General features: G+C 45.8%; 1 protein-coding gene across 1 annotated transcript in view; it reads right to left on the reverse strand.

Moving 5' to 3' along the window:
- The window catches only part of TUBGCP3 (tubulin gamma complex component 3), a 370,876-nt gene that overhangs the window by 342,798 nt on the left and 866 nt on the right, over window positions 1-27,212 (reverse strand). The window lies entirely within an intron of this gene.

Below are 27,212 nucleotides of genomic sequence, written 5' to 3' on the forward strand. Positions count from 1 at the left end.
ACCACAACGGAATTCGCCCATTAACATCAGGCGCCTCATGGCCATACTGAGTGCAGAGGACTACGCCAAAGACGAAGCTGCAATATTTGCAGTAGACATCGAAAAAGCATTTGACAGCCTAGAATGGCAATACCTCTATAGGGTTCTGGAAGCGATGGGTCTAGGGACGGGGTTCATAGGCTGGGTGAAACTGCTATACGCAGATCCCAGGGCGAGGGTGTGGACGGGGAAAGTAATCTCCCAGAGCCTGAGAGCAGAGAGAGGGATTCGACAAGGATGCCCTCTCTCCCCTCTTTTATTCGCGCTAGCCATGGAGCCACTGGCGTGACGGGCCAGAACGGGACAGGACTACGCAGGGCTGGCGATCAATGGCGTGTATCATCACATAGCACTCTATGCGGATGATTTACTCCTATTTCTGCAAAATACAGATGAAGATTTGAAGGGGGCCAGGGGTATGCTGGAAGTATTTGGAGCACTATCGGGATTACGAGTAAGCTGGCAGAAATCTGAGGTATTTCCTGTCACACCTACGGGACGCCCTCCAGAAGATCTTGGAACCTTAAGATGGAAGCCCGCATGCCTGGAATATCTGGGAGTGAAGGTAGATCATGACACGGCGGACCTAATAGAGGGCAATGTGGGAAGGGGAATATGCGCTCTCCGTACCTCCATGGACTTTTGGGGGTCCCTTCTGCTGTCGGTGGCAGGTAGGGTGGCCCTCCTGAAGATGGTGGCGTTGCCCCGCCTGCTCTACATATTTGGGACGCTCCCGATTTGGATCCCATGTGCGACATTCTGCGAGTTGAACTCACAGATCATACATTTGCTGTGGGGGTCGGGACGCAGAAGAGTGGCTCTGCGCGCCCTGCAGCGCTCCACAGCTACGGGAGGGCTAGTTGTCCCTGACCTCGAAGCTTACTACCTGGCAGCACAGCTGCAATGGTTTGTAAGATGGCTAGCGGGCAGTAGAGACCCAGAAAGGGTGCATTCACCGTTTGCACCAGAACCCCAAGGCCTAACAAAAATACTGTTAAGACTGAGGCAGGGGGCCCATAGGAAGACGGATGAAGAGATGGTAATCACGAAGTGCTGGGCGAGATGGCTACAAAGATCGGGCTGCAGGGTCCCCTACTCTCCATACATACCTATTGATATGCTCTGCCAACCACCGCATGGAGGGAACTGAGCTGGGCTAGATGATTGTAAGGAAGCAGGGCTGAAAGTAGTCGGAGACCTTTTCAGAGAAACCCAAATGGTTCCATTCGAGGATCTACAAGAGGAGTTCAGCCTCCCACAGGGATATTTCCTGCTACACAGGGCTATTACAGCGGCATTCCAAAAGCACTGGGCGACGGGGGCGACAGAGCCAAGAGCGTTAGACTGCTGTCGATATGTAGTCCTTTCTGCAGGTAGAATTAAAAACAGTCTCTTGCATATACAGAGCCATAGGGCGGGACATTCAGAGGCTCATGGAGCGACTGCGAGCATAGTGGGAAGAAGATTTAGGGGTACCCATTATAGAAAAAGATTGGGACGCTATTGTGGAACACACCCTGAAGGTCTCTAGGAATACAAGGTTCAAACTTATAAACTATTATGTGTTTCACAGGGCGTATTTAACGCCAGCCAGAATCAGGCACTACTTCCGAACGGAGGAGGCAGCATGCCCACGATGCGGGGATGAAGAGGCACACATCCTGCACATGCTGTGGGATTGCCCAGGCTAGAGAGAAGTCTGGGAGGAGGTACTAGCGACTGTTGAGAGCGTCATAGATAGGACAATCGATCACACCCACGGCCGCTGCATACTGCACTGGTTCCCACACACGGCCAAGACAATGACAACTGGGAGATTACAAGACTTAGCATTCGTACTGGCGAAAAGGGAAATCACAAAGAATTGGAAATCTGCAAGAGGCCCCCAAATAGGGTGCTGGAGAAGGGAAATGGAGAAATGGGCAGCTGCAGAACATAGAGTCTTATTGCGTGCAGAGGCGTAGGAAACCTAGAAACAGCAAGGGCCTGGGGAAACCTAGTGAATGACCTACAAACACCAGATCTAGATGATACAGCAGATGACCAGCAGGATTCACTACCGCAGAACAGGCACTGGACAATTCAATAGAGACGCTGGAGGTATGAGGGAGGTGAAGACCCCACGCATTGGCGAGAAACGCAACAGCACCTGCTTCCCCCAGTTCCCACCCACCTATCGAGCACAGCCAAAAGTACGACTAGCACGGACAGCCAAGGAAATAGTACACATCGCTGACACATTCAACTGACACTAAGCAACTTGTTTACGGGAAGGGGGGGTGGGGGGGGGGGAAGAGTTGAAAGTTAGAACTGTCTGGAACTGTTGTACAATTTAAACTAAATGGATATTAACATGGAAGACTCAATACTGCAAGGTAAAATGTGGAACGAATGTCTGATACTCAAGATGTAGAAAACCTCTGTGAATGTTATGCGCACTAAATGTCAATAAAATCTGTTAAAACATTTTTTTTTTTTAAAAGGCACCGGTAGGCCATTTGCGGTGCGGGAGACTATTACTGTGTCATCTAGATACAACAAAATGGGTATATGTTGGTGCCCCATCCTAACCATATCCTTTCCTGTCTCTATTAGATGTCTGCAAGAATCGTGTATCTTACCATCTCCATCCGGTTATTTACACGAGCGATTACCTACTCAACTAAGAAAGGTGCCCAATGAGAATTGCCGTACAGTAAGGGATGGTCCCAGTAAGCACTATTTGAACAGAGAAATAATATGAACAAAACATCAAAAGACAATACATACAAAGATTTAACTGAGTAGTGTTATTTAATCACACCCTAATTTTCACAATTTATATGCAGAATACACTTTTTAATATTAGCAATGTGCCCAGAAAGGAAGGACAGGGATAGGGGGAAGAGAATTGCCTGTACCTGATGGACCAAGCTAAGGGTACTGACTCTTGTAAGTTCCGTTCCTTTTTCCCGTCAACTGAGCTGGAACCTGTGAATGTTTCCCTTGTCAAGACTACATATAAAATGTTCCTTTTAAATTGTAGATCCCTCACTCATTACAAATAGGAAATTCTCTCCCTTCTCCAAGGCAATAACCCGGATGTTGTCTACCTGACTGAAACCTGGCTCCATGTGGAGTCAGGTCCTGACATTGTCCAGGCTCTTCCCTCTGAGTATTTTATATTTCCTAAAGATGGAGCAGACAGGAAAGGTGGGGGCTTGCCATAATTTTAAAGTCCTCTTCTACCTGCTGCATCGATCCCCTCCTACTTTCATACTGTGAAAGTCTGGTATTTTCAGTCTCCCTATCCCAGACGTCTTCCTTTTCGGAAGTTTAAATCTATCGCCGCATCGGGTCCTCCATGCCATTTCACCAACGCTTTACCAAAGGTGTTAGCCAGTCTGACAGTAAATAAACTCATTTCACAGTCTGAGGTGATCTGAATCTCCACCTGGACCAACCAGAAGACATCCAGGCGTCGAGCCTTCTGGCTGACCTGAATACGTTCGAACTGGGGCAAATTGTTTGTGGCCCCACCCACAATAAGGGTCACTTGCTTGACCCAGTCTTTTCTAATAACCCCATGCTCCAAGTCTCGGACCCTCTCCCTCCTCCCTGGACGACCATGTATTAATCCCCTTAGTTCTTATGGTTCTAGGATCGCCTCCATACTCGAAATAAGTGGTGCTGGAAGGCAGTCACTGGTCGAGATTAAATCTCCAGAATTGGAGAAGTATCCTCAGTAGGACTTTACCTATACTAAGCCCTAATCTACAAAACACTGACAAGAGAATAGCTAAATGGATCACCTATTCCTTGGATCAGACGATTCCCAGCACATTTTTTAAGCAAAGACAAATTCTGCCCCCTGGTAGTATTCCCACCTCAAAACATTAACAAAACATAAAAAGAAGCAAAATCGAAGAGTGGGAATGGAGGAAGGACTAAAGAAATTCTAAAAAAAAAATCATATCGGGAGACAGTAAGAGTCCATCACACAAATGAAACATGCTCATTCCTCTTACTATGAAACCAGAATCACTGAAGTAACCACATCCAAGAGAAATGTTCAGGATCACTAAAACTCTACTTGAACCCTTGAAGGACAGAAGTAATGCACTGGCCACTTTCTCGGACTCCAAAATCTTTGATATCTACGTTCCTTCCAAAAAGGAGAAGTTAGCCATGTCCCTACTCCCTTAAGTAGCATTAATGAGATGGTCTCCCCCACTCGCTCCTATTTTCCATCTTTGACCTTGGACAAGTTCACAGTCCTTTTTAGACAAATAACATTTGGGTTCCCCTTTGACCCACGCCTCTCCTAACATTCTGGGTCAGTGAGCAGATATAATTTTTCTAACCCTGCTTCACTTGGTGAATCTTTCCTTGGATCTGGGTACGGTCCAGCAGCCCTGTAAACATGCCATGGTCTAGGCAATTTTAAAGAAGCCTAACCTTGATCTTTTATATTCCGGGAATTTCCGCCCCACATTCTTGCTTCCTTGCATCAGTATAGTGGTTGAGAAACATGTAAACATTCACTCTAAGACTTACTAGAGACCAACTCACAAACTGCGTTTCGGCCAAAGCACAGCACCGTGACTACTCTCTTGGCTGTAGTTGAGGAAGCACAGAGAAGATTAGATCAAGGGTCTACGGTCGCAGTTGTAATTTGGGACTGGAGTGCGGCCTTTCATACCGTTGACCATCCTATACTGCTGGAACGGATCAGCAAGTCCAGTGTCTCTGGTAAGGCCCTGGATTGGTTGGGCTCTTTTTTAAAGGAGAGCTCCTTCCAGGTATTCGATAAAGGCTGCTACTCAGAGGTCCACTCAGTTACCTGTGGAGTGCTGCAGGGGTCTTTGCCCAGACTCATGTTATTCAATGTGTACCTACCACCCTTGGCCAATATCATTACGCCATTTGAGACAGATGGTTTCCTATGTGGAGGATACCAAGATGCTTTTTCCTGCAGGATCCACACTATGTCCTTGTATGGATCAGCTGGCACCTGGATAAATTGTTCCTGCCTTAAGTTCAATGCCTCAAAGACAGAACTCATGATCCTTGGGAGGAATTCCTCCCCTCAATTGGCTCTCGGCTGGCCCGGTTGCCTTGGTCCCCCCGTAGCTAACACAGCCATAAAAAGCCTGGAGGTCTGGCTGGATAAAGCCTTAACAATGGATGATTAGGCCACTAAACTAGCTCCCAGTTGTTTTGGTATCCTGCACATGCTTCACAAAATACTACACAATCTTCCTCAGTCAGAAAGGAAGCTGGTAACTCATGCCCTGATCCTCTCTCGCATCAACTACGACAACTCATTCTACTTGGGCACTCCCATGGCAGTCACCCAGAAATTACAAGTGGTGCAAAACGCAGCAGCATGTATTTTTCTGGGTATTCCCAGACATGAGTCAGCAAGAAATGGTCTGAAATCTCGGTACCAGTTATCAAGAGGATTGAATTTAAGTGTCTGTGTACAGCCCATAGACGCCTACACGTGCATGCCTCCCTCCATCCTTTGACACCCCTTATAGTACTAACAGGCCACTCCGATCTTCCAATTTACATTTAGCCATTGTTCCTTTGGTTAAAAGAACCAGAAGGGTAGGACGTTCTTTTAGTTTCAACGTACCAAAGCTTTGGAACCCTCTCCTCTTGGCCTTTCAATCCATGAACAATGAGCTAGGCTTTTAAAAGGCCTTAAGACCCGTCTCTTTAATGCATTCTCTGCTTTGGTTGAGTACCTTTCCTCGACCACTGCTGGGACAGATGCCTGTGGATCGCCATGCTCTTTATAAATCCCGCTTCATCATCAACCACATTTATATGGAGAAGAAAAAGAAAAAGGGTTAAAAATGCACCCCTGTCTTACACCTTGTCAGCAGCTAATCTGCGAGGTGTTTCCACCCCTCAAACCAAAGTGGACTGCAACTGTTGGAAATCTGGTGAAGACGTTCAAGTCAAATGTTCTGTTTCTACTCACAAATTTCCCATTATCCTCCAAAATTGTTCCCAGTTGACTAGATCAAAAGCGCTGGTTAATTCTATAAATGCCATGGATAGAGCACCCTTTTTGGCCTTAACTGCGATGATTGCTCCACTGTGCCAATACCTGGTCTGACGCCAAATTGTGCATTGGACAAGGTTTTGTTTTCATTGGTCCCGGACACCAGACGGGACAAAAGCACTCACCCCAAAATCTTGACACTTGTATCTAAAAGGGATATCGGCCTATAGCAAACAGGTGTAGCTCGATCTGCTTTTTTAAAGATAGGGACGATAATGGCAGTCCTCCAGGATATCGAAAACATTGCTCCTTAATACTTTGGTTAACAACGGGACCCATAGGTGAACATTCGATTTATACAAATCAGTTGAAACCCCGTCTGGCCTGGTGCTTTCCCCAAGGAACATTCCCTAATAGCTAGTGCTACTTCACTAAGTTCTATGGGAGGTATGAGGCCCTGTGTATTATCATCCACAGTATGCCCATAAACTGCTACATCAAGAGTTTGTGGCAGCTTGTTTTATGGTTGCAAGATCTTCGTAAAGTGAGACTCTCCCTGTTCTCCTGAGATCAAACAATCGACCTTCGGGGAATCAAAGTCTGCAAAAACGGGGTGGTTCACTACTTCCCAAAATTTAGAGCTGTCCCTTACTCGGCTGCAACCTGGAAATCTTCCAAAACTTTAGTCCGAATCTCATTTTTCCTTTTCTCCACTTAAGTTTTATAGGAGCTTCTGGCATTTCTCACATTGCCTAGTGAACATGGATTAGCTTAAACAGTGGCCTTCAGATGTTTATGGGCAGCTGTACATGCCTCATTAAACCAACTATGTAACTTGGGCTCTGAAGTGGCCCAATTTGTGGTCAGATTTTTTTTAGACAGACCTGCATAAGCTTTCAAACCCCGCTAATATGAAGGAATATTCCAAATTTTCCAATAGACAGGTAAAGATCGACTGCATATTTTCATTGACAATTTGATTAAATGCCACTGGATTTTTTTTAGACCATTTGATTATCAAACTTTTACTTTTTAAATAGTCTCTCTCAACATGTTGTTCCTTTGATACCAATCCCGCGTGACACTTTAAAATGAAGGTAAGTTGGTTATGGTGACTAAAACATTTTGGAATTATTACAAAATCAAGGAGAAAGGATTTTAATTAAGCTGATATCAGTATGAAATCAATTGTACAACCTTCAATGTTTCCCACATAGGTAGGGGCAATATTAAGTCATATTTCAATAGGACAGCATTTAGAGCCTCCCCCAATACTGTATGCCTATAATGTGGCCTGTTTTCATCCTTTCCGTCTGGGAAACCACACAGCTCTTTTCCACTAAACTAACAAAGAACGTTAAAATCCCCAGCTCATATTTACATAACCCTATGAGTCAAGAGTGAGAGGGTATCCTCCAAGAAACAGTTAAACTTGTCTGTTAGGTAACACACACTTTCATTTAAAGTTATTATAATAAAAAGTTGATCACAAGAATATCGGGTTCAGTGGGAAAGGATAACAACGTAGCCAAGAAAAAAGGGGAGGACACCCCCAATGAGGATTAGAAGCCTTAATGCTGGATATAAAGAGAGGTAGCTAAGCCATCCCTGGCTTTTCCAGCAGGAAACGGAAGGGTGGTCTGTATCAGAGAGTAATACCATCAATATGAATTCGCTCCAACATCCCATGTTTCCTGGCAGCAGATAAGATCAAGGGAGGGCACAAATCCTAGCCAGTCTTACTTTTTTTTATTTTTTTTAACTACTATATTCCAAGAAATCAAATCTAAGCCTTTTTGCGACACTAAGGGTTCTATGTCTATTTCTGATTCTCCATGGACCATGTCAGACTGGGCTTCCTGTGTTACTGAGCCCGCATCATTTATAGTCACCTTCTCCTCAGTGTGCGCAGTTACGTCCCCCAAAGAAAGCAGTCATTAATACCTAGATCACTCATTGGCTCAAAACGGTTACGCACGGGGACGCTAAACTGACATTGCATATGTGAACAAGCATTTGCAATGCAATAGGTCTTGCATTTACGTGAGTTTTAGCTATTGGCATTGTAAATGACAATAACTTATTTATGTTTTGGTTTTTAAAATGTAAAAAAAAAGGCAGTCATTTACAATGCCAATAGCTTAAACTTGTGTAAATGCGAGACCTATTGCATTGCAAATGCTTGTTTAAAGTGTCAGAGGCTGCAGTGCAGTTTGTCCACCGCCCAGGATGACTTTTCCTGCTAGCAGAGAGCACTTAAAATATAATTGGACACTTGTGCTCTTGGTGTAGTAGAATTAGATAATAACAAGTACGTTTGAAGGAGAGCGCTTTAATGATTCATCTACTGCTTCATAGGCGTAGATATGCTTTTTTTATTTTCAAGATGATACTCGCAGGTACCTGCATTGTCCCTTTTTTCTGCCCACTGTCCAGGTTCCTAGGATAGCCAGTCTCTTTCCCAGGATGGCTATCCCACCACCATTTGCCACTATTCCGACTGCGTCCCTGCTCGGCTCCCATCCCTTTGAAGAAGCCATGCTAGGGGTGGCGGGGGCAATGTACTATCTGTGTGAAAGACCTTACTCCAGGAGGTGGACGCCCCCCAAGATTTGCCTCTCTCAAGCCTGCAGCTGACTTCAGAAGAGATATCTCTGTCCGCACACCCCTAGCAGTCCCCATTACTCAATCTGTGGTACTGGGACGGTACCTCACAGCTTGGGTTAGCACTGCACCTTTGATTGGTAATGTTCTTTGAATCAGATAGTGTCTATGAGGAGGGCATTGGTAAGTGAAAGTGATTTTTTTAATACAATTGCCTATAGCAGAAAGTGAAATCAGATTTAAAAGGACAGCAAACTCACCAAGCAATTTTTTGACAAGAGTTGAGTGTAATATTTTGCGTTTTATTTTCCTTATATACTTTGATGGAAGCCAAGGCTCCTGCCATTTAGCTAATGCCATATTATCTTCCCTCGCTGCTCTTCCTACATTACCCTAAGTAAAAATCACGGTTGGGTTTGAGGAAGCAAAAACGCAGTGACATGATGTTCGCACGACACGCAAACCCGCATTAGGTTATTTACTATAAAATAAACTATACTTGAGGTCCTGAAAGATTCCTAGAGCCTTAACAACACTCCTTTTCTCTATAGTGGCGTTTTTACTGCCAGCCTTAGTTTAAGACTTCTAAAGCACTCAAGCTGAATGTCTCTGGTGATATTGGGCGTGTTTATCAGCCATTTCTGTGCCTAGCAGTACATTCGCGGTGATGGCGCTTTTGCAGTTGCCGTTCAATGGATGCAGGCGCCTTGAGGTGTATTTTCTGTACATATGGCTATGCATCTGAAGAGGAACGTCTAATGTTGCATTCAACATTTTGTTGTCCTTTTGAAATCTTCCAAATTAAACATTAGCATTTGAACAGGTGAACCCGTCGGCCCATCCACAAACTCTTTAGTGCTCAGTATAGTGTCTGCCTCTGCAGTGTTTGCAAGCTGCGCCAGCCTGGGATTTGGCACTCTTTAAGGTACTTTTGCTCTTGCTAAGGCGAAAGGTAATCAGTTTATGTAACACAGGTGGCATTGCATAAAATGTACAAGATACAACAAAGAAATATATCTCAGTTTCAAAGCCCAGGGTGAGCTTTGACACCTCCTCCGTTAGCAGTAAAACATACGAAGCTGCATCGAGGAGTCGGCGTGAAACCCAAGCAGCGTTTAATGCTGAGACGCCCCTAATAAGGCTTTCCTTCACTGGGATCCTAGTCTCAGAGGGGCCGAGGTTCAACAGCAGACGCCAGTAACGGAGAGCAGAGGGGGCACGCGGGCCTCGCGCAAGAAGGGGGTGGGGGTGAGAGTGCGGCCGAGAGCAAGCAGCCTTTCCCATGCGGAAGAGAGCGTGATAATTGCTACCATATGGCGCCGCTCACTCCCGCAAGGAAAATCGCCAGATGTGCACGCGTTGCCATTGGAAGCAATGCAACGCGTGCACGTTTTTGCCTGCAAAGCTGTGCCAATGACTAAAGGTGTCTTTCCTATGCAACGCATGCGCGCTGCGTAGGCGAGACCTAAAAAGGAGTCTGGCCGCTATGGGTATTTAAGGGGTTGAGTTCATGGAATTACAGTGGTGTATAGAAGAATCCAAATCACTGGATCCCCTCGTGTTTTCAGCCAAATAACTTAGCCGCTGTAACAAGTTACCAACAAGGTCGGGGTCCTTAAAATTGGCTATCACACAGTCACCTTTTGAGGTCATGGCAGATCGGCTGATTAGCCTACTCCAAGAGTGTAGAAGATCTTACTGTTCAAGTCATCACAGAAATCGGTTTTAGACCGTAGCCAATGTGCAGTCTACCTTTTCAACGCTTCTTCACCTTTGGTCACCCCAGAGTCTAATAAAGGGACATTTTCCAATACTATCACATATGGGGTGCAATCAGGTGGCAATTGCAGGGACCTTGCGCCAAATTGTTGTCTCTTGTAAATTCAGGGCCAGCCTCCTTGAACGTGTATTCATGGTATACATCTCTTCTGAGATGCCCTTGGTGATGAACTTTTTCTTGTGATCCTACCTAAATTGCACCTTTCCCAGGCAAAGAAGAAAGACTTGTAACAGGATTTCCTGTGGGTTCCGATGGCTGCAATCTTGCGCACCCGGGTATTGCAGCATGATTAAAGAGGACAGGTTGCTTAGCTAGAAGTTCCAACTCCTTTTTAATTACTGCTTGGATTCTACTTTTTTACTAACCTAATTTAGTAAAACCTCAGCTTTAGTCAAAAACTACTCCATATACTCTTTTACAGATCTGCAATGTTCTTTTATGGGAGTCATGTCCTCTAATGTTCAATTAGGGGTCCCTGTTTAGCAGCCTACAGATTAACAGGTGGCTTATTCTTTACATTCCTTATCTTTTTTTGGTGTTGCAAACTTGATAACAGCGCGGTCTCTGTTCTAGTTGTAAGAGGGAGGGAAACTTCACAGCACGATTTGGCCCCTGCTCCAACACACTGCGAAAGAGGTGTGGCGCAGTGGCCAGGGTGACTGACTCCTGAACCCGGGGGCTCACAGTTCAATACCCGGTGCCGGTGGCAGATCAGCCCAGCACCATGTGACTATGGGCAATAGCTCACTTAATCTTCCCAACAGCCCTCAGCGCCTTGACACCCTCGAGTAATCGTTTGCGCTTTACAAATACTGGACATTTACAATCTCCATAGCAATCCAAGGTCAGAGCTGGAGGATTTGTTCCCCTACTTATTATCATGACATACAGTTCCAAAGGGGGGTTTTGGGCCTGCTTATGTGCCCCAGGAAAGAACACGTATACTGCGACCGTAGAGCGCATCCCACAGGGCTGAAGGCACTTTAAGCGCAATGTCACTGCCAAGCACCTCCTCGCTGGGCAGCAGTATCCTGGGGATGAAGTCCCACGCCGCAGGGGGGGCAGTGAATTTAAATTTGGAGGTATTATGTAAGTAAGGCGCAGAGAGGACAATTGTTGGCTACAGAATTTGAGTATATGTAGGGCCTGGGTACAATGAATCATTCATAACACATTCTAAGGCGAGTTAACTGAGAGCAGGCTGTGAAAGTAAATAGTCGAGCTATGATCGCAAGTGTTTAATGGAGGCTTTGTGACGTTCAGAAATGAAATATTCTTTCTGGGACTTAATATTTAACAGTGACTATTCTGGATGTTCACAGACACGAGGCCAGCACATTTATTTCAGTCAATGAATAGAGTTGCTCAGTTGATTGTGCTGTTTGGATGAATAGTAGTTTTTTTGTGAGTCTGCTCACAATTATCTAATTGAAGGCCTTTGTATCTTCTTAGAAGACTAAATAATACTCTATTATGAGCACTGGCCTGCAGTTATTAACTACTGTCGCTTAGATTTTTGGGATTAATTTGGTACGAATCGCTACATAATTTACATGCAAATGATGTGCAATGTCTTATAATGTTATGGAGGATAGGAGGATGCGTTAGTCTGGTCTTGTAGTGACGCCCCTTTGAGAAAGCATATTGATGCGATCCTTGGGTTTTCAAGTGTTTCTCCATCGGAATCAGTAGTGCAAGCTTGCTCTAGCGGATGGGTCTCATACAGTAAATAGCAGATGCCATGGGAGTCAGGATGATTTAGTTATGGTCTCTTTGTTTTCGCTATTAATTAGAATGCATATAGATCCATACATAGGGAGTGTAGATGATATAAGTTCAGGCTCTTTTTACGATTTAAACTAGCCTCATTCCAGAAAAATCCTGCATGTTACTAGTACGGTAATGTCAACAAGCTGGGTGAGTATTTATATAGACGTGATCAGTACACCAATAATTTTATCCCACACATGGATTGGCTTGATTATAACAGGTACATTTTGGTGGCCACATAGCAATCAAATACCAAAACAGTGATGTTACTATAGACCTTATGTATGTCTTTAGGTCACATTTATTATACCGTACTATTTCATGTAATTCGAGCTGCCCCGAGTACTGATGTCTCCTCATCTTGTTGCTACTCGATTGAAATGCTTGTATAACATCAGCGCATTATATTGTACAAGAGATAAGCTTTTTTATGATTATTCATTAATACTCATAAAATAAGATGGATATGAACATTATTTATTGCAGGTAGTTATTAGTATCAATGATCAAATGTTAACGCTCGAAAAATGATTAAAATGTTAGTAGACCCACAGGTCTAGTAACTTGAATTATCTACTCAACCTAATTTGTAATGAACTTGACCCGTACACTGGTCTCAAATTGTGTAATCCTAGGGAGACATTTTGTCTTATGTAGCCACCTTTTTCTTCCTTATCACACAAGACAGCGCCTTTAAATATGCAAGTTCAATATTTCTGCTGTACAAAAAAAAAAAACAATCTTTATTTACTATCCTAAGCGTTTGCTCCATCGATAATAAAAAAATCAAGCCCACATACAAGGTACACATTGTCCCTGGCTTCACTCTTAGTTCACTAATAGCATTGTCATCTGGGCAGAAGCAGGAATATTTTCAAGTTCATGTTTAAAACTCACTTTTCATAAATATATTACTAAAGCACTATGTGGTACTGCACTGTCATTTACAGATAGCAGATTTCCATTGAAATGGTCACCAACCTTTCCCACTAACAAGTAGTTTCACCGAAGAAACGATATAGCACATAAACAATGTTTGGAAATTGGGTTTCAGCAAAAATATTTTAAATATTGCACATCACCATGTAAAGTGTTCTGATCTGTTTTGAGCCTATAAAAGTTTTTTTTTACACCACAGAATTACAAACATGTGTTTTCATAACTAGTGAAATATATTTGAAATGTTTGACCAGTTCACTTGTTAGCTATTTCAGTGTTGTGTTAGAAAAAAAGCCAGAGATCTTACAGCCTTTCATTTCACATGATTTGCACAGTGTGATTGTCACATAGTTCACTTTACAAAATCCTCTAGCTTCAGTCACAGAAAGAAAAGTAAATGTAGAAAGACAAACTGACTTTTGACCTCTAGCTCTGAAAGAGCAAATGTGACAAGATAAGATTTAAATGCATCTTTATTGCTCATTCTCTTTGTGAGCAAGCAGAACACCTGTTGTCAGCTCACCTTCTGGCAAGCAAGTAGGCCCTAAAAATAACTGTGCTGTAGGGAGTGGGGTTTTTCAATCCCCGATATCGGTTAATTTTGTGAATTTGGATGCAATGGGAAATTTATGTAGCCTTTAACAGGGGTGTGGAATTTAATAAAACATCTACTTGTCCATGGGGCAGGTTGCTTCCTAAATCTACTTGCCCTGTAACAAAATCCACTTGTCCCTTTTGTGCCATGTAATGCGGTGACAAATTATGGCAGTAATGTCATTATATAAGAGCTCAGAAATACCCTCTCTGATTATGCCAGGGCTCCTTCCATAGTAGGGCTTGAATACTAGCAATTCCCTTCTGTTGCCACATTTCTGCAGATCTACATACTGGCGCTGAACGTAATGGTAAGCCAGAGTTCCAGTGGTGGAATGCCCTTTTGAGTCTGTGCAAACCTACTAACTTGCATGTTTTAAGGGTTTTTACCAACTCTTCTCTAATCTTTTCCTATACTGAGAAAGGTTGGAAATTTACTCCTGACAATTACAGACCTAAAATGTCTTCCTAGGTTGGGGGACAAAGTGCTTGGAGGGGTGAAGTGAATTTGCCAACACTCAGATTTTCATATGAGCAAATATACACCAGCATATTTGCTCATGCTAAAATGCTGTTAACTAATATTTTCTAGTTGTTCTATTTCTTGGCCTACTTCTGTAAAGTCTTGGGAATTCACAAAAGTTGTATATCTGCTTTTAATGCAGGGACATGAGCGCACTTTTGAGCCTTTATTTAATAATTGGGCCCCTAATTAGGTCTGGCGCTAACCATGACCTTTTGTGTTTATTAAAATTCTGTCTCTCTCTATCGGCTAGCTCCCCTGTGAGTGACAGCATTCTATTCTTTCACAAGGTGCATAATCGACAGTTTTTTGTTCAGTGCCATGAACTACTGTGGCAATGTGTGCTTTTTGGGACCAAAACTATTTTTGCTTTTGCCAATGTTTGTTATAATGATGAGGGCCCGGCAGCTCCCACACTAATAAGGTTTTACAAAAACCATGCCAAAACAAGTCACGCATTGACAAACCCAAAAGTCTGACCAACGATTTCAGACCCATTGGCTTTACCAATGCTTGTTTATTTTTTATGTTTCCCATGACCCTATTAAAACTGGTTACACTAATTTTCCATTCTGAATATTTTTGGGGAAAACTTGCATACATCAACACATTTTACCAAATGATGCTGCAAAAAACTATCTAAAACGTTACAGTAGTTTAGCGAAATGTTTTTGCATTTTTTTGTAAACATTTTATTTTGGAAGCAAAGAATAATCAATCTTGCTTTCAAGCTTCTGTATATATTTGCATCTAATCAGAGAGCATTCTGGGAGCTGTATACATAGCCTCATATTGCTAAACAATGCAAAAGTGTATACACATTTTTATACTGGAACCACTGTCAGTAGTGCAGTCAGAGCTTACAACATGTACCTAGATCACTCACCCTACTAATAAAGGTTTTGCATTAATGAACCATAAATACAAGTTTGAACAGCATTAACAAATTGACACAAATATTACCTTAACTGCAGGCAAGGCCTTTCCCCGATTCATAATGTGGTACGGTAAACTGGCAGTCAAAGGATTTGTGATGTAAGGGGTAGAGCCTACTTGTCACAAGGACAAAATTCACTTGAAAACTTGTTGCCCTTGATCCCAAACAATATGTCCCGGGCGGCAGGCTATAGGAATTTCACATCCCTGCTGAATACGTTTTCTCTTTTTACATGTTATACTTTAAAATTGTGTTTTTCCAGACAAATAACTAGGCCAACCTAGGCAAAACCAGTTTTGGGATGCTTGTGTTCCAGTTCAGAGGATCTTGCTTGACAATTATGCTAGACTGTTCCCATCATCACAGGACCAAGATTGATTTATATATGGATCAGGCCTACACTGATGTACCATAGTGGAAAAACAATGGGTTGGAATGCTATTTTGAGGGAATGTCAGTGGTTAGACTATTTGCAGGAATTTCTACCATAACTGAGCATTTTCGAAATTATGGTTGTTGCACTGATTTTTCAATTTATTCCTATAACATAGTAATTTGTATGTTCTGGCTTGACAGGTCAGCTGGGCAGAGGTTGTGTGCTTCCACAAAAACGTGCTTGCCATCCACCAGCTGTGATCATTTTGTTTAGTTATCCAGCTGACTGTGTTTGAACATTCAGGGGCAAACATGTGACATTGTTATGCTGTAAAAAAGTCTTTGATATTTAGATAATTTATGTTGCTTGTCTTTCTCTGGCAGCAGTACAGATAGGGACGGGCAGTCGTTGACCTACATGGATTTTTAGGCTAGACAGTACAACTGTCATCTAACACTTTTAACCTACTACAATATTATTCTATAGTTCTTTGCTCCCACACAAATACATATGCTATTTATTTATGATGCTTCACACAACAATCCTTTAGAGCCTGATCTTTTGCCATTGCTTGCTGTAATTTATTGCGACATGGTACTAGGGGATCAGGTTAAATAATTATATCTTCTAACTATAAGAGACTAGTACTATGGGTTAGCTCTTCAGTACTGATGATGGTCCAAGAAAACTGAAGGAGTAGACAAGCGTCAAAAATTCATTCAGTGGACAACTGTACAAATTGATAGAATCTTTTTTTTTTATATATAACATGGAGATTGTTGTCCAACTTTTAACATTTTTTAAGGTGTTATATGAGGTGTTAAATGTAGCTTGTTTTGCTATGCTTCTGTTGGTGCCACTCCTTTCTCGACTATGAAAGCAAAATCATTTATTTTTGATAAATGAAAAGGGTTTGTAGCAGTACCATATTTTAATGATCTTTGTTTTCATTCTTAGATTACTTATTTGAATAGATTGACATTTGCTATAATTACAGCTGTAAAAATGTTAAAGAATTGTTTTTGCAATGAAATGATGCCCTCATGGGTATTTACTGCCTGTTAAACTCGTATCTTGCTGGGTTTTCTCCAGCTTCAAATTTGTTTACACCTGGCCTTCTTCCTTCACCTCATGTTTGCTATTTTCCCTGCCTCTCTTACAGTTGACTTAGTGTGTGTAGCTTTGCTGTGTTGTGCATGTCTGTAGTGCTTCTACAAGGGTTACTTGGTGCTCTTGCTGAACCCATTTCCCCGTCTTCTCTAAGGTCAGCAGTAACAGTTTCCCTGCCTTTCCGTTAAGTCATCCGTACACAGATTATGTAATTAAGTGCATTAGCATTATCAAAAACACAATATATGTACACTATTGTGTGTGCATTGAAAATAACTAATGTACCCATTTTTCCTTGACTGGTTTGTTCAGCTTGTTTATGTCACCACTGTCCATCCTCCTAACTTACTGTTGTTTTGATCAACTGCACTGAGACTAGTCCGCTAAGGCACTGCATAACAAATAGTTTCCATGCAGATCTAGGTTCAGGAAAGCCAGGAGATGGCAGCAGTAAGTCATCGTCATCAGGTGGTTGTGACAGTAACACCTCGAGTTACACACTTTGATGATCCGCAACGTCTGTCAACCAATACCAACATACTCAGCGTAATGGTATAGTTCAGCTCAACTGGAACACCACTCTCCACAACTTGTAAGTGCACAGGACTAAAACTCCACTCCATGAGTGGACACAAGTATCTCTTAAACCAACTTTGCCAAGCAGACCAGGTGTGACTGGTCAACAACAGGTTTTTTATGCATCGCTTACACAAAGATGGACCCAAGGGACTGAAATATCTGTTAGGACCACGCACATGACTGTAAAAATGTTTGAGAGCAAGCTATGTATTAATGTGCAACTATCCGCAAATTCTTGCTAACATGATCAAAGTACATTCTCAATGGGCACGATTCGGAGCATTCCACAGAACTTCATACACTACACTAAGCCCTTCCCTCAAAGGCCACAGTCCATGTACAAATATTTCTAACCACATATGTGCGCATCAGCCCGCAGCAAAACAGGCATGTTTAAATGCTCTGAAGCCGCATAAGTGAAAGCAATGTACGGCACACATTTCAAGTTATAATAGCAACATAAAAACACCACTGGAATACATTTAAGGCTGTCAAAAGTATTGCATAAACCAGAAACGCCCCAAAAACCTATTTATATTTAAGAATATATCAGGGTTGGCTCTGACAAACTGGCCAAAAACAGTTCTTTAAAACGAATGTTAGGCTTGACCATCGTGTGGCATTTTGGTTGCATATGTGTTAATTACAAACAAGTTCCAAGGACGCACAGAAGCACCACGTGATTACAAACCAAGATAGCAGTAGGCCCACTGAGGGGATAAGAGGCCCCATACTTTAGCTAGAAGTAGTCAAGAATTCGGTGGTTCCACCTCATATTAGGAAATCCATTAAATCTACAAGGAAAGGTTTTCCCAAAATTAAGAGTTTGAACCCACACGAGGGAGACTCCCATATTTAAGTCCTGGCTGCGGATCGGATGGTTCTGTGATTGAGATCCCTGTTAAAGTCTTGAAGAGAGGTAGAAATAGTAAAATAAAAAAATAATAATAAAGTACATATACAACAGGGACCAAATAAGAGGCTCGTTAGGTGCCACTGATACAAGAGAGATAGAGTTGTTGTCTTGAAGAAGGTGGTTTGAATCAGTTCGATACACTGAAACGCATCGACGCATGGAGGCTAAATTTGTGGAGCATGCTGGCATACTAGATGAGAATTCTGTATTGATCATGTGCCGGTATTGATTATTTGCGCAAACTAGCAGATGAATTATGACAAAGTATACTTTCTTGGGTGTTCTCTCCGGTATTTGTGATGTGTATTTTTAATTACGGTGAAATAGTTTAATAATGTTTTAAAGAATATGTTTTTATCCTTCCTATGAATTGCATTTTATATATATGAAATTACAAAGCTACAAGTGATGTGTCTTGATTTTTTGTAAAATCATATTTAAATATTTGATACAGTCAATAAGCCTGTGGAACTACATTTGAGTGTAGGTGTTGTTATGTGTAAATTTTGTACTTCAGTGTATGTAACCCATGGTGAGGATGGACACCGAAGGAAATACTTTGTGATTTTACTGCATATGCATTAGCCAAATTAATTTGATATGCAATACTTTCTTTCCAAGAGTCATAAATCAAAATCTTTGCATAAGGATTTGAGGCAATAGATCCCAATGGTCTTGCTTGACGATGGTTAGTCAGGAATGCAGTTTTATTGAGGGATGGCATTTGAATCAAGATAAAAGCAATCCATTTATGTATATATGTTTTGGTACTTCTAAAGTACGAACCTAGCTGGCTACCAACGGAGATTTACACAGGGCAAAGCCCCAATGTAGATACATGGGTTAAAGGGGGACAGAAGGAGGAGGAGGAGGGAGAGCTTGTGAAAAGGTTGAGAAGTCAGCTATTATATTCTTTTTTTTTTTTTTTTTTTAAACCGTTTATTGCATTTTGAAAAAGTTACAGGTATGGGCCTACAACCACACGGCCGGCCGCTAGAGTGACAAAAGCATATGACATACATACAGTAAGAGTCTCTTGGCGGTGCAGATTGGTAAAGCAGGAGACATCCATAGCGCAGGTCGCATAACTCCAAGCCCACAATACGGTTTCCTTTTATCAAAAACAGAACAACACAAAAACCCACACCCGCAAGGCAACCCGCAATCCAAAGTGACGGCACGTGCTCCGTAAGTGGGGGATCCCAACCAGCAGCAAAACTCTGAAGAGGGGAATGGGAGTAGAGCAGGGACTGGGGAACCACGTGCCCACGGCTGAGGGAGGGGGGGTCGGCTAGGGGGACGGAGCTGGCGAGGCAGCCGGTAGCAGTGGCGGCTCACAAATACCCCCGCGGTAGGCGTTCCAGGGGCCCCAGATTTTCACCCACGCCCCAGGCTTACCCCTCGCCACATACACTACCTTTTCACGGAACATACACCAATCCATATGTTCTTTCCAGGCCAACACCGCCGGGGGCCTCTGGGATCCCCACAATTGGGCAATGTCACGCTTAGCTATCATGTATCCCAGAGTCACCCACCGCGTCTGCGGGACCGAATAGTCATTTGGTTCCCACACATTCAGCAAGCATCTCCTCGCTTCAGGCAACAGCGCGACACGCGTGACCACACGCAGAACCTCATGCACACCACGCCAGAATCGCTCCACCTTTGGGCACTCCCACAGTATATGCATGAAAGTTGCCAAAGCACCACAGCCACACTTACACAATCCGTCACCAGCAAAGCCCATACGTAGAAGCCTTGGCCCCGTCACGTAAACCCGGTGAAGGATCTTAAGCTGGACGAAGCGAAGGCGAGCCGGGATGGCCACCTCCTTCGGAGAGGCCACCGCGGAAATCCAATCCTCGTCGTCCAGTTCCAGCCCGTCGGCAACCCAGGCCTCGCGGAGACTAATCAGCAGGCACGATCTGTCGTTGATCAGTTTTTTATATATAAGGGAGATTGTGCTGTCTGGAACATGGCCATCCAGCACTCTGTCCTCCAGGGGGGAAGACTCCGGGATGGACGCGACATCCGGAAAGACGGAGCCCAGCGCGTGGCGGACTTGTAGGTACCGAAAGTACTCACTGCCTAGCAGCTGAAACTCCGTCTGCAGCGTCTCAAAAGTTTTGAATCCCCCCCTCGTCCAGAGATCTCCCACCGTGCTGATTCCGATCGTGTCCCACTTCTCGAAGCCCTTCGATGTCCACAGGGAGCCCAACCTCTCAGACGCATATAGCGGTGACGCCCGGGTCAAACGGTCCTTCCACCCCATAGCTGCATTAGCCGCGTGCCAGACACGCACCATGACACGCGTCGGTCCCGTCAGACGGGAGTCGGGCGCGCCAGAGTAGAGCGCTCGATTGTAATCGCCACCGGGCAGGAGCATCTTGTCCATTTCAAATGCCGGGTTCAAGGCGGGCCCGTAAAGGCCATGATTAATTGCAGCTAGTTGGGAGGCCCAGTAATACCGTTTAATGTCCGGGAGGGCGACCCCCCCATCGTACCACGGGAGCGTCAATTTAGCCAGAGCAATGCGCGGCCTCCCGTCCCAGAACAGGCGCCGCTGGAGGCCCTCCACCTCACGGAAGTAGCGCGCCGGAACCAAGTCCATAGTGTTCTGGAGGGCGTACAGAAAGCGCGGCAAGGACATCATCTTAAACAAGGCCGCTCGGCCGAGCGGCGAAAGCGGAAGACGCCGCCAACGCGCAACGTCCTCCTTCAGGCGCTGGAGGGGGGGTAGCAAGTTCCGCTCATAGCGGGCCTCCGGGTCTCGAGTAATATATATACCCAGGTACCGGAACCCCTGGGAGGCAATCTGGATCGGGCAGTCCCGTGGTAGGGCCGGAGCCTCCCCGGAAAGCACATATACGCAGGATTTCGCCCAGTTGATGACGAGGCCTGAGTTACGACCGAAGGAGCGCAAAACATCAACCAGGACAATCAGCGATTTACGCGGGGAGGCGAGATACAAAAGGATATCATCGGCGTAAAGGGACACGCGGTCCTCATGCTCGGGGGTCCAGCGGAGACCACGGATAGAAGGGTGCCACCGTAGCCACTCCGCCAAGGGCTCCAAGGCCAGTGCAAACAGGAGCGGCGACAAGGGGCAACCCTGACGCGTGCCCCGCCCCAGCGCGAATGGGGCCGAGACTCGCCCATTCACCACCACCTGCGCCAATGGGCCCGAATACAACAATTTGACCCAGCTAATGAATCCCGGTCCAAATCCAAATTTCGCCAGCATCGCCCAGATGTATGGCCATTCAAGCGTATCAAACGCCATGGTGGCGTCCAAGGACGCCAAGATGGCCGGCTCCCGCACAAACGGGACACGCGCGAGCACCCCGTGCAAGCGTCGCAGATTAAGAGGCGTGTTGGGGTGGGGTATAAAGCCAGATTGGTCTTGGTGGACCAAATCGCCCACCACGCCGACCAACCGGTTGGCCAACACCTTGGCGAGGATTTTGGGCTCCGCGTTCAAGAGCGAGATCGGCCTATAGGATGTGACCCGCTCACGGGGTCTCCCCTCCTTGTGGATCACCACGATTGTGGCCAGACGCTGGTCCGGCGGGAGGGAACCCTGCGAGTGGGCCGCCAGGAACATCGCGCGCAGGTGGGGCGCTAGTACATCCGGGCGTAGCTTATAAAGCTCGATGGGGATACCATTGGGGCCCATGGCCTTGCCGGATGCAACCGAGCGAATAGCAAGGGCAATTTCGTCCGAGGTGGGAGGAGCGTCCAGCAAATCCCTGTCCTCCACCGTAAGGGAGGGCAGCGCGATGTCCCGAAGCAGGGCATGGGAATCTTCCTCCGAGCAGGGGGAAACCGGGGAGTACACCTCGCGGAAGTAATCCGCGAAGCAGGAGACAATGGCTTCCGGCTCGGTGACACACGCACCATCCATCCTCTCAATCAACGGAACCACACGACTCGCTCTCTCCCTCTTATCCAACCACGCAATCAATTTGCCAGCCTTATCACCCACATCATACAGTCGCCCCTGCTGCTCTCTACTGAGGCCCCTGGCCGCCTCCGTGACGAGGGCCCTATAGGCCGCCCGCTTGAGGTGTAGAACATGCAGCTTGGCATCCGTTACCCCGCTCCCCAGGTCACCCTCCAGTTCCGCAATCTCAGCCTCCACCCGGGTCACTTCCTCCCGCTCGCGCCTCCGGGCATGGGAGATAAAGGAGAGGGCCTCCCCTCTGAGAACTACCTTAAAAGCCTCCCACAGGGAGATGGCCGAAGGGACAGACCCCACATTCTCGTCAAAATATCGCTGTAAGGATTTGATCAAGTCGGCACGAATGGTGGGGTCGCGCAAATACCATGCATTGATTGGAGCCACCCTGCCCTCCCCCCTCGGGAAGACATCGAAATGTAACAGCAATGGGGAGTGATCTGAAATACCCCGCGCCAGATGGCACACCTCCCCCACCCTCCCAGCATAGGCCGCCGGGACAAGGATGTAATCAAGCCGCGAGAGGCTACCATGGGCACCCGAGTGGAAGGTGTATTGCAGCTGTGCGGGATGCTTTAGTCGCCAGCAATCCACCAGGCCCAGTGTGTCTAAAAGGCCGGACAGCCACGCCTGTGCCCGGGGGAGGTCCCTAGGGGGATGACGATCCATAGACCCAGAAGCTACCGCATTAAAGTCCCCCCCCAACCACCAGCAGGCCACCCGGAAGGTCCAGGAGGAGGCGCCCCAGGTCCGCAAATGTAGTAGCTTGTAACCCAGGCGGGACGTACACTGATATAAAAATAAACACTCTACCCTCCATTCTACCCACCAGGACAGTGTAGCGTCCCCTCTCATCATGGCGCACCTCATCAATCTCCAACGGGAGCGAGTTCTTGATCATGATACCCACCCCCCGCGAACCCGAAGTGAAGCCCGAATGGGCCACCAAACGATAGCCCCGCCGATTCATTGCATGAAAGGAGTTACCTATAAGGTGTGTCTCCTGCAGGAAGACAACATCTGGTGAAATACGTTTCAAGTACTGCAGGACCACACCACGCTTAATCCTATCCCCCAGGCCGTTAACATTCCATGACAACACAGTCAAATCCCTACCCCCCATCGTACGTAGAAGCAGTCAGTCGTCCCCCACAGAGCATCTTGAGAGCAACAATACAGTAGCGGGTTTGCCTTGCGGTGCAAACAAACAACACACCCCCCCACCCCCCCATCCCAACAGAACTCCCCCCTCCCTGCACCCCTGCATGAGCCCAGACAGCCCCCCCAAAGTGCAGTGTGCCTGTCGCCCCATAGATGAAAACTAACTAGTCCCCCAGAGGAGGAGGGAAGCCCCCAACAGACCCCGAACGACCTCCATAGGAGGGGAACATATACGATCAATAAATGGTAAAGGAATGTTGTCCAGAGCAAGGCCTATTATTCACCCCTCAATTCTGATCCGGCGGGCCCTCCCCGCTGACCGCACCCCCCCCACCCCCTCGGCCCCGATCTCCAGGCAGAGTGTCCAACCAGTCCCCAGCCGCCTCGGGCCGGTCAAAGAAATGCGTGCGACCATCCACCTCCACCCTCAGCTTAGCTGGAAAAAGCATTGAGTACTTAAGGTTCAGGTCACGTAAGCGACGTTTAACACCGAGAAAACTCAGTCTCTGCTTTTGGACCGCCGGAGTAAAGTCTGGGTAGAAATGCACCTCCATGTTATCAAGCTTGACCGGTCCCTGTTGCCTGGAGGTCTGCAGGATAGCGTCTCTGTCCCGAAAGTTAAAAATCCGGGCAATGAGAGGCCGTGGCGGGGCACCGGCCTTAGGTCTGCCCCCAGGGACCCGGTGAGCACGTTCCACCGCAAAAAGCTTACTCAGCCCCCGGGGCTGGAGATGGGTAAGGATCAGTTCTTCCACAAAAAGATCCGCCGCCTCCGCCTCTCGTCCCTCCGGCACCCCCACAATACGAACATTATTCCTCCGGGCCCGACCCTCGGAATCCTCCAGTCGCCGGTCCATCAGGGCGCTCGCCTGGCCGAGCCGGCGCACCTCCTTCTGGAGGGCCACCACATCCGTCGTGAGGCTCGTTGTAGTGTGGGCCAGGGAATCGACCCTGTCGTTCGTTTTCGACAAGTCAGCCCTCACGAGGCTCACATCCACAAGGACCGAGTCTATTTTTTGCGCTAGGGTGTCGAAGCGCTGGTCCACCGAGGCCTTCATCTCTGCGATGGCGCCCATGACGTCCCGGAGGGTCAGATCCACCGGCTGAGCGGATGCCTCCGTCGGGCCCGCCGGGGATGTGCGCGATGTCTCCGGAGATCCCTTCTGGAGAGTGTAGCGGTCCATACTGTTGGATTGGTGCGCCGGGCCACGGCGGGTCGTCTTCACCTTCGCCCAGTCGCCATCTTGTTTGGTGGACATGCTTGCTCTCCCACCGTCGTGCCAATCTCCTCGAACGGGCCGATAAACCAGTTCACGGGTTCCGGGGGGGGGGGGGGAGGGCGACCACTGGACCGCAGGACGACCCACAGCCGGCGGGCCAGCCGGGCACATGGACAAGGCCAAGGAGGGCGCAAAAGCGAAAGTGAAAGCGCGGGGTACGCGAGTCGCCCAGCCTTGCCCGCCGCTGTTGTTCACTTTGTCCCCGGATCGCCCCACTACCACAATCCGGGGGGCCGGCGCGGAGAAGGCCGCAACCTTCGATCGGTGCTCCCACCGGTGTCCGGGGTCCGATTCGAACCCAAAAAACGGGTGGCGCCTCAGCTCGGGTTTACCGACACAGTCCCCTCAACAAGGACAGGATATCGCCAGGATTAACTCAGGAGGTCGCGGAGGTCCTCGGGAGCCTCGCACCTACGCGGCCATCTTGGTTGCGCGCTAGGCTCCTCAGCTATTATATTCTTAAAGAGTTTGTAAAAGTGTTGGCAGAATTTGTAAAAACTTCCTTTACTGTTAGTGAAGAATTATTTCTGGCCCATAGAATCTCTGGAAATGTGCATAAAGTACCTTTCTAGCCTAGGTAGGGCAGAATAACTTGATCCTGATACAGCAAGGTGGCTTCAAAGAGGGCCACTCAACAATAGACCATTGCCTTAGCCTATGGGCAATAGCACAAAAAGCAATCAAATTACTAGGTAGACTGTTTTGTCGATTTCCGAGCCACCTTTGATTTGGTCGATCGCAAGCTATTGTGGAATATGTTAGGACAGCTTAGAATCAATAAAACAGTGCTCTAACTGTTTCAGGAAATGTACTCGCTGAACTGGGCCAGGGTAATCTTGGACACCCTTGGGACCCTATCTAAGAAAATTCAGATAAAGAATGGACCATGCCAGGCTTGTGTTCTAGCCCTACTGCTATTCTTTTTGTTCCTGTCTGACTTACCTAATACATTACGTAAGGCTGGTGGGTTAAGCCCTAAGATGGGGGGGGCCCACATATCATGTCTACTATACACTGATGATCTAGTGATAGAGGACATGACAGAATTGGGGTTGTAAAATTAACTGGACTTTATGATTACTGTTCAAAGAAATGCCTTACGGTTATTATAGAAAAGACTAAAATAATGGTGCTGGGGAAAGGAAAGGCATCCTTTAATTGGCAACCAGGAGAAGTCAGAGTTGAGGTGGTGTACAAATATAAATATTTGGGTACGTGGTTCGATACCAAACTAAATTGGAAGGAACACATAGAACCATTAAAAGCAAAGGCTCTTTCTTCAGAATGGGACCTTAAACAATTTAAGCTGAAATATGGTGGCCCGCCTCGGAGGCCAATTCTATCCGCTTTCAATGCAATGGTCCACACACAATTCCAATAGGGAGTGGAGGTTCTATCTTTAGGGGGGAAATTGGAATGGAATTTAGAGGGTAAATGTGTGAAACAGCTCCTTGCTCTCCCAGTATCAACTATGATCCAGGCAGTTCGAATAGAATGTCAACTTACTGCGTGGAACTATCAGGGATTGCAAGCTACACTGAACTTCTGGCAGAGCTTGAGTAGAGAAGGGACCCCCAAAATATCACACCTTTGTAGAAGAGAAATAGAGGAAAGTGGAATTAATTTGGCATAGCAGGTTCATACACGCTAGGCAAGATTTGAGTTAAACTTTCACGAGAACCAGAACAATGGAAATAAGGGCAGCAGATCCCCAAACAGGTGCTACTACAGCCAAAAAGGCTCAAGAAGAAGATCTACATTATCTGGGGACCAAATCGTCCACCCAGTTCCTGGTAAATTGGTGGAGTAATGATCATATGTTCCCTTACATTGAGTCCATGCCAAGTCCTCAGCTTAAAAAGTTGTATTGAAGTTTTGAGTTGGCTAGAACCCATGTAATGTAGACAGGATGATAAAAACTGCAATGAGAAATGAACTGGGTTTGTGTACATGCGGGCTACTGGTAAAATGCAGTGTCCCACATATATTGCTGGACTATTTGTGGCTTCTAGAAGAACGGAAGGAATTTTTAAAACCTCTTTTTATTACTTATAAAATTATTAATAAGGACCTAGTCTGTTGATAATAATGAGATTTTTAAAAGTTGTATGTGCAATAGGAAGATTTTTAATTGCAATACAGGAGTCCCTGAAAGAATTGTTAATATAATGTACAATGGGATAAGGGGGAGGAACGAGATTCTCCCCACTGTTTAAAGACGTGCTGGAGTCCCCATATTCATACAGAAATGCACACTTTATTTATGTGATTCTTCCCATAACTAGTCATGAATTAAGAGCTATTTGTTGTGGAGCGGCACTGCTCCCATTGTAAGTTTTATCAGATTGTTGCTGTGCTTTGTATTGTTTTTATGGCTGCATTTTTTAAATTGTACGTTGGATTGTGGCGCCTTTTATGACTATATTAGCTGAATAAACTATCTTGATGATAACTTTTCTAGCCCCAAACAGGTGTTTCATATTTAGCTCTCAGTGCAATTAATATGAGGGTTTGTTATGATCTTTGGATCAGTACTTATACTTTAAATAACGTGTCAGTGTATTTGTTAAGTGACAAGACATTGACAAGTTTTCATACATTTTTTTAATTGGTTTATAAGGTGGACTTTACGATATTCGGATGCTGTT

Source organism: Triturus cristatus, chromosome 8 (genome assembly GCF_964204655.1).
Source record: "Triturus cristatus chromosome 8, aTriCri1.1, whole genome shotgun sequence".
Taxonomy (NCBI): Eukaryota; Metazoa; Chordata; class Amphibia; order Caudata; family Salamandridae; genus Triturus; species Triturus cristatus.